The sequence below is a fragment of the Cricetulus griseus genome, chromosome 2, assembly GCF_003668045.3.
Source record: "Cricetulus griseus strain 17A/GY chromosome 2, alternate assembly CriGri-PICRH-1.0, whole genome shotgun sequence".
NCBI lineage: Eukaryota > Metazoa > Chordata > Mammalia > Rodentia > Cricetidae > Cricetulus > Cricetulus griseus.
Window position 1 is genome coordinate 457,366,068 of NC_048595.1, and position 12,788 is coordinate 457,378,855.

Sequence of the window (12,788 nt, forward strand, 5' to 3'; positions counted from 1 at the left end):
GTGTGTGTGTGTGTGTGTGTGTGTGTGTGTGTGTGTAGTCCATTTAATGAAAGTCATCTACATATTGTTCTCTTACCTCATGAATTGTTGGGCCCCAGCCCCCACGGGGTCTCTGTGAGTTGCTTGTCAGCCAACAACCACAGGAGCATCCTTTTTTCTAGTCCTGACTTACAGCCCTGCCCTCGCCCTACTGCCCCTAGGAAAACACGAGCTCTTCTTCCATGAGCTCTCACACCTGGGGTCTCTCCACTGTGCTGTAAGTGTATATGAGGCCACTCTCCCCCTGGAATAAAGGAGACAAATAAAGTTGGACACATGCAGGCAGCCCAAATGGCTGGACGTCTCGGTTTTTAATTAAATCTCCAGGATTTTGCCCGATACTCAGACTTAATCATGGCGCAGACACCACAATGAATATCGAAGTAGCTTTAGGAAGCTAACATGAAAGTTTCTACAAGCTCATCCTTTGTGCTGGCAGAAGCGGAAGCAGTCTGCTCTGTTTGTTAGCAGTAGCCACTTCAAAAGGAAGCATCGTGTCTGTGGCTATGAGATATCCTTCCTGAGGCAATCCTGGGGAACAGATCAGTGACTCCATCCCACCCCTGGACATGTGGACTCAGTCAGGAGGCTGGTGGCCAGCCTCCAGGATTCCCTGGTAAGACTAGCCTTAACACTGCTTGGTGAAGTTGTAAATTTGTCTGTGCTATTCTGAGCCTTCGTTAGTTTCACAGTCCATGGCATTCATCCTAGGCTTATTGTCCTTTACTTGTCTTTTGTCATGGATTAAAATGAGCTAACAGAACAGACTAAAATGTTTAATTTCTCTGAGTTAGGAATTAGAATGCCTTGCATTTCTGCTTTGTGTTTTCCCAGAAAAAACATTACCCAATTGTTGTCCTTTTTTGCTCCATTTATGCTCTGTTTTGGGGTGGAATGGAGGCATTATTTTCCCTCCGTGATAACCAGATCATTTAGAGGCGTATCCGTCATGTCATGAAAAATCCTTACCATGTTTGCAAGTAAGCCCGAGACAAACCACTGTCCTACGCCATTGAAAGTCCTGGAGTCTTGCACCAAGTGAGACACCTTGTCCTGGTTTTGTGTGGTGTTTAAACTGACTATAAAATGTGGGATTAAAACCTTCTGGAAAGTAAGAGAACATACACCACTATTTTGAGTATTTCCTGAACAAGATCCACACGCAGTCAAGCCTAACACCCTGCCTCTTTCTCGCCACCTACTCAGTCATCCAAGAATTCTCCACTGCTAATTCACAAACACTAAAAACAGTCTTCTAAGATGAACTGAGAACCATGTTCCCCAAGATCAGCATGAGCACAATGACATGGCACCTGCCGCTGGCATTTACATGACTCCTTTTGATGGTAGCACCTCATGTTTGTCCACAGATAAAAGTACTGAGGATCCATCGCTGTGTCCCAGCTATTATATTTCTAAAAAGCCAAGTCAGCTGGTATACAAAAAATGCCCAGTCTTGTTCTCTTGCTGCTATTGTGTGTGACTTCATACCACTCTTGTCAGGTAACTGGTGAAGTCTCGGGATGGGCTGCCGGGTGCCTCTCATGCAGAGGTCGTTGACATCAGCCCAGCAAATTGGATTCCTAGAAGGGAAGGATGTTGTTCTGATGACAAAGCAGACCGTGCCAAATTCCTGAGGAAGTTCTGGATAAATCTAAATGTCATTGGAACCCAGTGTAGATATTTGATGCCAAGCGATGGAGGTGGTTTTCCGTAACACATGCCGACGGATTACTCATCCTTAAAACACAAAGCACGTGATGTCCATTCTCGTGCGACAACCCAAGGTTTAGCACAATGTTCACATAAACAAGTACTCTGCCAGTGAAACTTCCCTGCTATAATCTAGAGGTTTCTTCTAAATAGGATAATTCAGTACATACTTCAGGTAAGAAAATAGAAATCCTCAAGAGCCACCATTGAAAGCTTCAAACAAATTTATTTCACATGGAAATGACTTGTGTTCACCTTGATAGTGTTCATCTTTTGGCTGAACAAACATGTGCCAGCCACACATGACACAGCCAGAAGGATGCCCTGTGAGGTGTGTTGTTTTCAGAACCTTGAAGTTGGGAAGGAAGATGAATGGTGCTTGCAAAGCTAAGTAGCTAGCATGAGAAATGAGGCTGGTGAGCCGTGGGGGGGTGGTCTTTGGAACCACACAGAGAGGATAGTTTACCCACTGCACCTGTTTCAGCCTGAAGGGTAGATAAGATGTCCCAGTGGTATAGTCCATCAGAAGAGAGCAGCTGAGAGCCAGAGCCAGTGTTCCAGTGCACATGCATGAGTGTTCATGTGGTGTGGGGGTTATGTAATTCTAAATACACAGAGATTGGAGTTGGGTAATACTGACGGAAGACAGATGAAGGTAGCCAGAGGGCTAGATACGGCTACGATGTGACAAGAGCCCCTTCTCCTATGCCCACCCTTTTCCAGCCTGTTGTGGTGTGGACCCCCCAGGGCCTCTGAGCCCAGAGTTTGAGAGTGTGCACCAACTTGTTAAGCCACGCTGACTTCTGCTTCTCAGGTACTCATGCTCCAAGATGACTGTGACATTTTTCCAGACAAGTGGAAGAGCAGCTGGGGATTCACTTTTCCTTCTCCTGCTGTCAGTTCTTGGTATTAAACTAAACTTCTCTGGGTTCATTCAGCATGTTTCTCTAATCACAGACATAACATAACATAATAAAACCTGGCGCTTTTATTCAGGGTGTTTGCTAGCCATGAGCTCTTCCCGGGTAGCACTGAAGGGAACTCGCTGACAGCCCTTGCTACTATCTCCTGAGTGCTGGGATTATATGCTTGTCCCATCACACCCAGATGCTTGTTTGTTTTGTCATGCTTGGCTGTGAACTCTGGGCCTCGCTCAGTCTACCCAGTACTCTACACCCTCAGCCTTTATTGTTCATACTCTCCTGAGCAAGACGTTCTTGTTTTCCAGTAACATTTCAAATGTTGCTTCTGTTGTAATAAGGTTTTGAAATGCCTTGCCAACATTTTACAGCACGTAGCGTCTTCCTTTTATAGATGAGGAAGCTCGGATCAGATTGATTCAGTCGCACTGGTGGATTAGTGAGTAGCAGAGACCACAGAAGGGCTGAATCTCCCAAGACCACTGTTTTCCATCACATGGAGACACCATCTTCCTCCATAGCCATGAAACTGAGAATGCCCACAGCCGCCCGAGGAAGTGGTCAAACTCACACATTGCCATCAGAATTAGAATCCTGATCTGTAACATTGGTTCCGATCTCACACTTGCTGTGAACCTTTTAACTTTTCTCACAGGAGATTTTTTTTTTTACATAGAATACCTATTTATGGTCCTGCCAATACCACTTCCCTCCTCCCCTGTTTTCCCCCAACCCAAATGCAGTACCTGTTTTACTGAAATAACAACACCATACCTTCAGGGCTCCTTCCCCTTGAAGAAGGAAAAGGGCTCTTCCTCATGCTGAGCACCTCTGCTCTTGTGACCTAGCTGCCTGTGAACTGGTCGATCTTAATGTCCCCCATATGTCTTCCTGATTCTGGTATCTTCTTTCTCTTGGGGTCTAAACATCTCTTTCTATAGTTGCACAAAGGAAAACTACACAACAGTGAAATTTACAAACCAAAACTACATATTACACCACACGTGGACACCAACCATAGAAGCATGGAGGAGGCAGCACCCAAGAAATAGATGCAGCTTGGTGCAAATGGCATGAAACTCCAGACCAGTCGAAGTAGTGTGACCCTGGAAGCTGAAATGCAGGTGGCAGAGATCACAAATGGAAGCGATAGATTGATCAAAGGACTGTACTTGCTTGGTGAGGACACTGAGGGTTTTTGCAAAGCTGGCATTATTTTGTTTTCTGGCCAGGCGGTGGTCACACTGTAGACAGAGTTTCTGTCCCACCTGGTCTCACAGGTGTTTAGCCCCAAATAAACACACAGAGACTTATGATAATTATAAACTGTTTGGCCGATGACTTAGGCTTCTTATTGGCTAGCTCTCTCTTAATTATTAACCTATTTCTATTAATCTAGGTGTCCACACGTGGTCTTATCTTACTGGAGAATGCTCCAGCATGTTACTACAGTAGCTACATGGCATCTCTCCATCCATTTCTCTCTGCTTTCCTCTCCCCAGAATTCTCCCTCCTCTGAAAGCCCCACCTATACTTCCTGCCTGGCTACTGGCCAAACAGTGTTTTATTCATCAGCCAATAAGAGAAACGTATATACAGCAGAAGATCAGCCCCCAGCATCACACGTACATGTTTCTAATTATCTTAGAAACACACAGATATGTCCTGTGCTGGGTTTTATGTGGTGTGCACACAACAGCCACAAGCTTTCCCAAGCCCACATCTCACATTCAAACAGGAAGTGTTTCCCTGCACCTCTTTCCGGCTTCCTGGTCATCCCTGCCCTCTCACATGCCCCAGTCTCTGCAGCAGAGACCAATGGTGCCAGTCCCTCTGCAGGATCAGGCCGCTGTTGTCACTAGCCTCCCCCTCCCTGACTTTACCCTCAGTTGCCCTTCTATCCTTCTGTTGATGGGACCCCGGGGTAATTCTGAAAACAATCCCAGGCCTGAGCTGCCTCCCAGGTTAAGAACTGGGCACTGGGATTGCAAAATTCTCCTTTGATTCTAGTGTGCAAAGGGACTGAAAACCACTCCTCTTGTGCTCACTCACAAACTCTCCTGTGGTCATTTCAGAGTTTCATTTGTTGCCATGGCTGCAAGCACCTCTAAATGCTCGTGCCTTGCAGGAGTGCCTCTAGCCTTGCTCTCCCCTGTGCAGAGACCCTGTATCTAACTGCCCACTAAGTACACTTTCTGACGATTGCTCAGTTTTTTATGCTCAAAACTGAACTCACGCCTCCTACAAGGTGTCAGTGGATGGTGCAGTGTCCTGACCAGGGGCCCTACCCCCCTACTCTGAAGTAACAGGTCATCTTGGCCCCTCCTTCCTCTCTACCTGTAATAGTCACTCAGCCTTGCTCAACAGGCTCTGCTTCTAGCATACTGTCACAGCTCTGTCTGCCTCTATACTCATCATTTTGTTGTCCTGACTCCTTTCTCAGTGATTCATCCAGTGTCCCCTCATTGTTTTCCTACCAACCAAGTGTAGGCCTTTTCTCACCACCCCTCAGTCCCAAAGAAACACACAAAGACTTATATTAATTATAAACTGTTTGGCTGAGAGCTCAGGCTTCTTACTGACTAGCTCTCTCTTAATTATTAACCAATTTCTATTTAAACTATGAATTGCTATGAAGCTGTGGCTTACCCATAATCCAGCATGTTGCTCCCTCAGCAGCTACATGGTATCTCCCTCTCAGCCTCTCTGGCCTCCTCTCCCCAGAATTCTCTGTCTACAGCGAAGTGTGATTCCAACCGTTCCAACATGGCATAAAGTGCTTCCCAGTGGTGCCATATTCTTCATCAAAATATTATGATGTCTTAGAAGGCCACAGTGCCCTGGTCACGCACAGATTCAGTGATTGATTGTGTTTCAAAATGTTCATTGTCAGTTACTTCCTCTGCCTCCAGAGACCCTCTCAGTCTCCACACACACTCCAGCAAGGAGCCTTGCCCTTTACAACACAACTCCGGGATTGCTCCTCAGTAGATCTAGTGGTTGCCCCTTGTTTAGGTGAGGGGGAATGGGCTCAGCTCCCCCCCCCCCCCGTAGCTGCAACCCCCTGCAGGATCCATCGACTTTGTCTTCAGCACTGGACAGCGCACTCTAGAGGGACACACCACACTGAAGGCCTGGCACATGTCCCTGGGAGAAGTTGGAGGTAGGAAAGGGAGCATTGAAAACTTAGGTAAGTGTAGTGCTCACTCACGACACTCTCAAAAAATTTAATAATAATAAATCGTTAAATTAAGAAAAAAAAGTGAGAAGGCAGCTCTCATACATTTTCAGAAGTGTGAGCAAAAAATAAGTACCTTAGTAGAAATGCAGAAGGAAGGCCGATAGGGTTGAAACACTAGAGATGAGCAAATTTGAGAAGACGTCACAACAAATGCCCTTGAGGGAGTAATAATATCTACATAGATATATGGTCCAACCAAATCCACCATTTGCACCATTAGAAGAAGGCAGATCGGGGAAGATTGATCTCTCACAAAGGGGAAGTTCAGCTGTTCCCTCAGGGAGTCCCAACTCAAAACACACAAACGTCATGTTATTATTTCCAGATTTACCAGCCTTCCTCTGGAATGGTTCACATAATCATATAAATATGTATTTATGTAATATGTAACATATGCATAAGTATATGTGATGTCTATGTGCATACAGTTGTCTAGTTGTCTGCAGCATACACTGTAGGCGATCAACTAGTATCTTTAGAAGAAAGTAGAAGAGAGAGAAAGAGAGAAGAGCTGTTACTAATGACATCATGTCATTAAAACTTGGACCTACTCTTTTTTTTCTTTTTGGTTTTTCGAGACAGGGTCTCTCTGTGTAGCTTTAGAGCCTATCCTGGCACTCGCTCTGGAGACCAAGCTGGCCTCGAACTCACAGAGATCCACTTGCCTCTGCCTCCCGAGTGCTGGGATTAAAGGCGTGTACCGCCAATGCCCGGCTTAAAATTTGGACCTACTCTTTATGTGGGTATGCTGTGGCTGTCGTAACACAGAGGATCTGACAATGTCTTCTGGAAGGGACAACTTACCTTTGCTTTCAGAATTACCATACTTAACTAGCCAGGTTTTGTGAAAATGATTATAACTATAGACTCAAGTGGTCATTGGCCTCTTTAGAAATAGTGAATCATACAAAGGAAGCCAACCCAGGAATGGAGGGAAGGAGGGCAGGGGTTCAGTAATATTGAAACAGGTGATTCAAACACCTTTTCTGTTTCTCACTGTCTTCATCTGTTCCTCAAGAAAGTACTCCTGTGTATTTTATGATGGCTGATGTCAAGTTGTTATCTGTAGTTGATTCAGCATTTCTGGAGTGATGTGTTATTTCTGCTTGAGACTGTCTCCCCCACACCCCTTCAATTACCCATGTGACACAGTCTTGCTTTTGTATGACAAAGCTTTGTCTGGTTTGTGCACTTTAGAGTTGTTTTGAAAATTCTTTCTCTTTGAGTCTTTGTTGTCATCTTTGAGTTTCTGGAAAATAGACAAAGCAATTCTCATTTCCATGAATGACGATTTTAGCCTTTGCTACACATCGGATATCGCCAGGTTGTGTATGGCACATGCACACATCATTTTTTCCTAAGACTTCTGTCAGTTGCTTTTGCTTCTCATATCACATATCCAGTTCTGTAAAGCATGTCCCCATGCATTTGTCACTCCTGAAATGGCTTTTTGGAAAACAGTGAGGGAAAGATCAGTATACAAACAAATTGAATTAACTATGAGAGACAGATGATGTGGGCTCTGTTCTGCTGATATGCTGGGGAGTTAACCAGGCACAGCTCATTAACACTAATGGAAAAATTCATCACTTACCATGTGAATTTCCAGTCACTGCAGAGACACTTTTCCCTCCTAATTTGCTATATAACTTGATTATTTCTAAATGCACAAATAACAAAAAAGGAGCTATTTTATCAATCATGAATCTCAAAGATTACTTCTCATTAATTTAAATTTCAATTCCATCAGGAAGTCACTTCCTCTCTAGAAAACAATTTCTTTTTCCATCACTGTGTCTGTGATGGAAATCCACGATACTAGACTCCTGCCCCTGCCCCCGCCCTGCCAGCTTCTGAGTGATACGTAGCTCATATTTGCCAGATTTTAAAATTAACTCACATTTACATTGTGTTTTAAGTACTGCTCAAAATTTAATGGGTGGGGGGATAGCGTTTTCTCACCTTGGTTGATTTGGAAACCTGTGTGGAGTGGAAACTTCAGAGAAAGGGCACCAAGTGTAGTCCATGGTTCCATTATTCAGCAGATCTGTGGGCAGAGCAGGGCTGAGATGTGGTATGTGATCCAGATGGGTGCCCATGTGGTTGGAGAGTACACATAGTCTGTGTTCTATCTCAGGCTGCAGGTGTTCCGTCTCAGGCTGCAGGTGTTGCGTCTCAGGCTGCAGGTGTTGCATCTCAGGCTGCAGGTGTTCTGTCTCAGGCTGCAGGTGTTCTGTCTCAGGCTGCAGGTGTTGCATCTCAGACTGTAGGTGTTACATCTCAGGCTGTGGTAGTTGCATCTCAGACTGTAGGTGTTGCATCTCAAGCTGTGGTTATTGCATCTCAGGCTGTGGGTGTGACATCTCAGGCTTTGGGTGTTGCATCTCAGGCTGTGGGTGTGACATCTCAGGCTGTGGTTATTGCATCTCAGGCTTCGGGTGTTGCATCTCAGGCTTTGGGTGTGACATCTCAGACTGCAGGTGTTGCATCTCAGACTGTAGGTGTTGCATCTCAGGCTGCAGGTGTTGCATCTCAGGCTGCAGGTGCTGCATCTCAGACTGTGGGTGTTGCATTTGAGGCTCCAGGGGTACACATTCATTGTGAAGACTCTAGGACTGTAACAGCTGCTTCCACAACTAAAGAGAAACTAAAGGTTCCCAGTTATCAAGCACGTTAAGATTAAGAGTGGTACCCTTTTTGAAAGAGGGTTTAAAATATGTGGCATCAGTTCAGAGACAGAAAGAACTGTTTGACAGTGAGCCAAGCTTATTGGTCCGATTGCTTTCTGGTTTTGTGTGTGTGTGAGTGTGTGTGTGTGTGTGTGTGTGTGTGTGTGTGTGTGTGTGTGTGTATGTGTGTGTGCCCAACTCAAGAAATGTAGGTTTTAGCCATGTAAAACAAGTAAGCATCTGTACTAGTTAAATGGCCAGTTTCTCTCAATTGAAATGAATTTAGGACATAAATTCTGCGTCACCTTACTTATATGGGAAGTCTATATCAGTGAGGTTTTTATAATCAATATGCTGTTTACAGAATGTAAATTGGAGGTTCCCAGGTGCTAGACATGGGCACAGGGTAGAGGACATGTTGGCAAAAGTGTGTACAATTTCAATTAAGAAATAACTTCAGGGGCTGGAAAGATAGCTCAGAGGTAAACAACACTGGCTGTCCTTGCAGAAGACTGGGTTCAGTTCTCAGCACCCACATGACAACTCACAACTACCTGTAACTGAGCTTCCATAGGATCCAATGCCCTCTTCTAGCGTCAACAGGCAGCAGGCAAACGCAATGCACAGAGATACATATACTCAAATAATCATAACCATAAAAGTTAATGAGTCTTTAACTGCTGGTGTGTTTCTATACAACTTGGCAGTAACAGTTAATAGTGATGTATTGTATTTGTGAACATTTCTAGGAAAGTAGGTTTTAAATATTAATTTGAAATTAAGGTAAAATGTAGGCACATTCAGTAGTAAGTGACTAAGCACACACTAATTAGACCAATGTAGCTATTCCACAGTATATACCTATTTGATAGCACCATATTAGCATGACACACACACACACAGACACACACAGACACACACACACACACACACACACACACACACACTACATGTCAATCAAAGAATAGAGTGTGCCCAAGAGTTTACAAAAATAAGCAGTTACGATATTGGCACAAAAATAGACAGATAAACCAATGGAATCGAATTGAAAACCTTGATATTTACCCACACATGTATGAACACCTGATTTTTTATAAAGAAGCTAAATCTATACAATGGAAGAAAAGAAAGCATCTTCAACAAATGGTGCTGGCATAACTGGATTCAGACATGCAGACATTACAGTTAGATTCATATCTGTCACCATGCACAAAACTTAAGTCCAAATGGATCAAAGATATCAACATAAATCCAGCCACACTGAATCTTCTAGAAGAGAAAGTGGGAGGTACCTTTGAATGAATTGGTACAGGAGACTGCTTCCTGAACATTACACCAGTAGCACAGACATTGAGATCTACAATTAATAAATGGGATCTCCTGAAATTGGGAAGCTTCTGTAAGGCAAAGCACACAGTCAGTAAGACAAAACGACAGCCCACAGACTAGGAAAAGATCTTCCCTAACCCACATCTGATAGAGGGCTGATCTCCAAAATACACAACGAACTCAAGAAGCTAGCCACCAAAACACCAAACAATGAAATTAAAAAGTGGGGTGCAGAACTAAATAGAGTATTCTCAACAGAGGAATCTGAAATGGCTGAAAGACACATAAGAAAGTGTTCAACATCCTTAGCCATCAGAGAAATGCAACTCAAAACAACTCTGAGACACCATCTTACACTTGCCAGAATGGCTAAAATCGAAAAGATCAACGACAAGCTATGCTGGAGAGGATGTGGGGAAAAAGGAACACTCCTCCATTGCTGGTGGGAGTGCAAACTTGTAAGACCACTTTGGAAATCAGTATGATGGTTGCTCAGAAAAATGGGAATCAGTCTACCTGAAGATCCAGCAATTTCTCTCTTGGGCATATACCTAAATAATGCACGTTCATACAACAAAGACATGTTCAACCATGTTCATAGCAGCATTGTTTGTAATAGCCAGAACCTGTAAGTAACCTAGATACCTCTCAACTGAAGAATGGATCGAGAAAATATGGTACATTTATACAATGGAGTACTACTCAGTGGAAAAAGCAATGGAATCTTGAAATTCATGGGCAAATGGAAGAACTAGAAGAAACCATCCTGAGTGAGGTAACCCAGTCACAAAAAGACAAACATGATATGTACTCACTCATATATGAATTTTAGACATAGAGCAAAGATTACCAGCCTACAATCCTCTTCACCAAAGAAACTAGGAAACAAGAAGGAATCTAAGAGAAAAATGCATGGACCCCGGAGCATGGGAAGGGCCAGGATCTCCTGACGTAACTGGGAGCATGAGGGTAGGGGAGAGGAACCTGGCAGAATGAGAGGAGGAGAAGAGGAGGGGAGAGGAGGAAATGGAGGAGCAGAAATGTTGAGTTGGGGGAAGAATAGAGGAGAGCAGGATGAAAGATGCCGTAACAGAGGGAGCCATTAAAGGTCTGAGGAGTGATCTGGCACTAGGAAGATTTCCAGAGACCTACAAGAATGTCACAATCTGACAATATAGGCAGTGGTGGAGAGGATAACCTAAATTCCCTTCCCCTATAATGAGACTGATGACTACTGTATATGCCATCCTAGAGCTCTCATCCAGTGGCTGATGGAAGCAGAGGCAGACACCCATAGCTATACACTGAACTGAACTCTGGAACCTAGTTGCAGAGAGGGAGGAATGAAGATCAAGGGGGTCAGTACCAGGCTTGTGAAACCCACAGAATCAGCTGGCCTGAAAAAGGGGGAGCACATAGACCCCCACACTGCTGTCTGGAAGGCTAATACAGGACTGATCCAGACCCCTGAACATGGATGTCAATGAGGAGGCCTCCACATTCTATGGGGCCCCTGGTAGTGGATCAGTATTTATCCCTGTTTAAGAAAGGATTTTGAGAGCCCATCCCATGTGAAGGGATGCTCTCTGGCCCTGGACACATGGGGAAGGGCCTAGGCCCAGCCCAGGATAATGTGGTGGACTTTGGAGAGCCCCCATCGAGGGCCCTACCCTGCCTGGGGAGTGGAGGGAGGGTGGGGTGGAGGGCAGGTGGGGAGTTGGGGGGAGGGGAGGGAGAGGGAGAAGGGATTGACATGTGAAGCAAGATTGTTCCAAATTTGAACTAATAAAAAAATAAAATAAAATGAGCAGTTGCTTCCTCACTCAGACTGTGAAGAAACTAATCAGAGGACCCTTGGGACTGTCACTTTCTTGTCTCCTTTCCCCAGTTCCAGCTTCCTCTTGTGGACTCTCCACCCCAGTGGCAGTGAGAGACCTCCTGCTTTAGACTTTCAGTAGCTACGTAGTATGGAGTGCTGAAACAGAGCTTTTAGCAAAACAGCACTGCCACGTATAAGGCTGGCCTATGGACTAGCACGTTTTAAAGTGGCATTGCTTGTTTTGTGAAGCCCTAGTTCACTTTTATTAACACACGATTTACTGCTATGTAATTCACATAATTCATGCACTTAAAGCGCACAATTCAATGGTTTTGAATGAATTCACAGCTTGGCAAATGCCAGCACGGTCAACTTGGAGCACTTTCTTCAGCATTATTTCTCTCCTTTATGATTTAACCACTCCAGCTCCCTCCCCTGCCCTGCCCCACCCCGTGGCAAATTCTCTCTTTTGCATCCTCCTCTCCCCTGCCCTGCTTGCTTCTCAGACACACTGACACACAGTCCTGACTCCTGTTCATTGCTGAATTATAGAAGGAAGGATGATCAGAGCCACAGAAGGACGAAAGAGAAGAAGGGCTTGATGCTAACAAGGCTGACAGGAACATCACGGACTTTGGACTGGAAACCCGCCTTCCCAGCCCTTCCCTCTTCACCTTCTTACTCCTGGTGTTTACTGTTCTTTGGGAGAGCTTGCATAGACAGAATAGTGATGCCTCCGCATTGATATCTGCAGCCATTCCTCTCTGTCCCATGTATGTGCATGCACACACATACACATATGTTCCACAGGTACTTACGGACAGACAGGTGCATATACATACTATACCACACACCACACAAAGCATGAAGAAACAACAAAAATCTCTCATCTTTTTAGGAGACTAAACCAGCAACTGTAGCTGGTAAGGGCTGTGTCTGTGTTTTCTGGATTTCACTCAGGTACATTCTGTGTTTTCATGAATAAATTTGTTAAACCAAGAGATTCATAGCATCCAATAGAGTTCCATAAAGATTTGACTCTAGAAAATCTCTTGAAT

The 12,788-nt window shown here is 44.5% G+C and overlaps 1 protein-coding gene across 3 annotated transcripts in view; it reads left to right on the forward strand.

Annotated features, from left to right (window-relative positions):
• Positions 1–12,788, forward strand: part of L3mbtl4 (L3MBTL histone methyl-lysine binding protein 4) — a 433,665-nt gene that overhangs the window by 383,669 nt on the left and 37,208 nt on the right. The gene's annotated exons all lie outside the window — the stretch shown is intronic.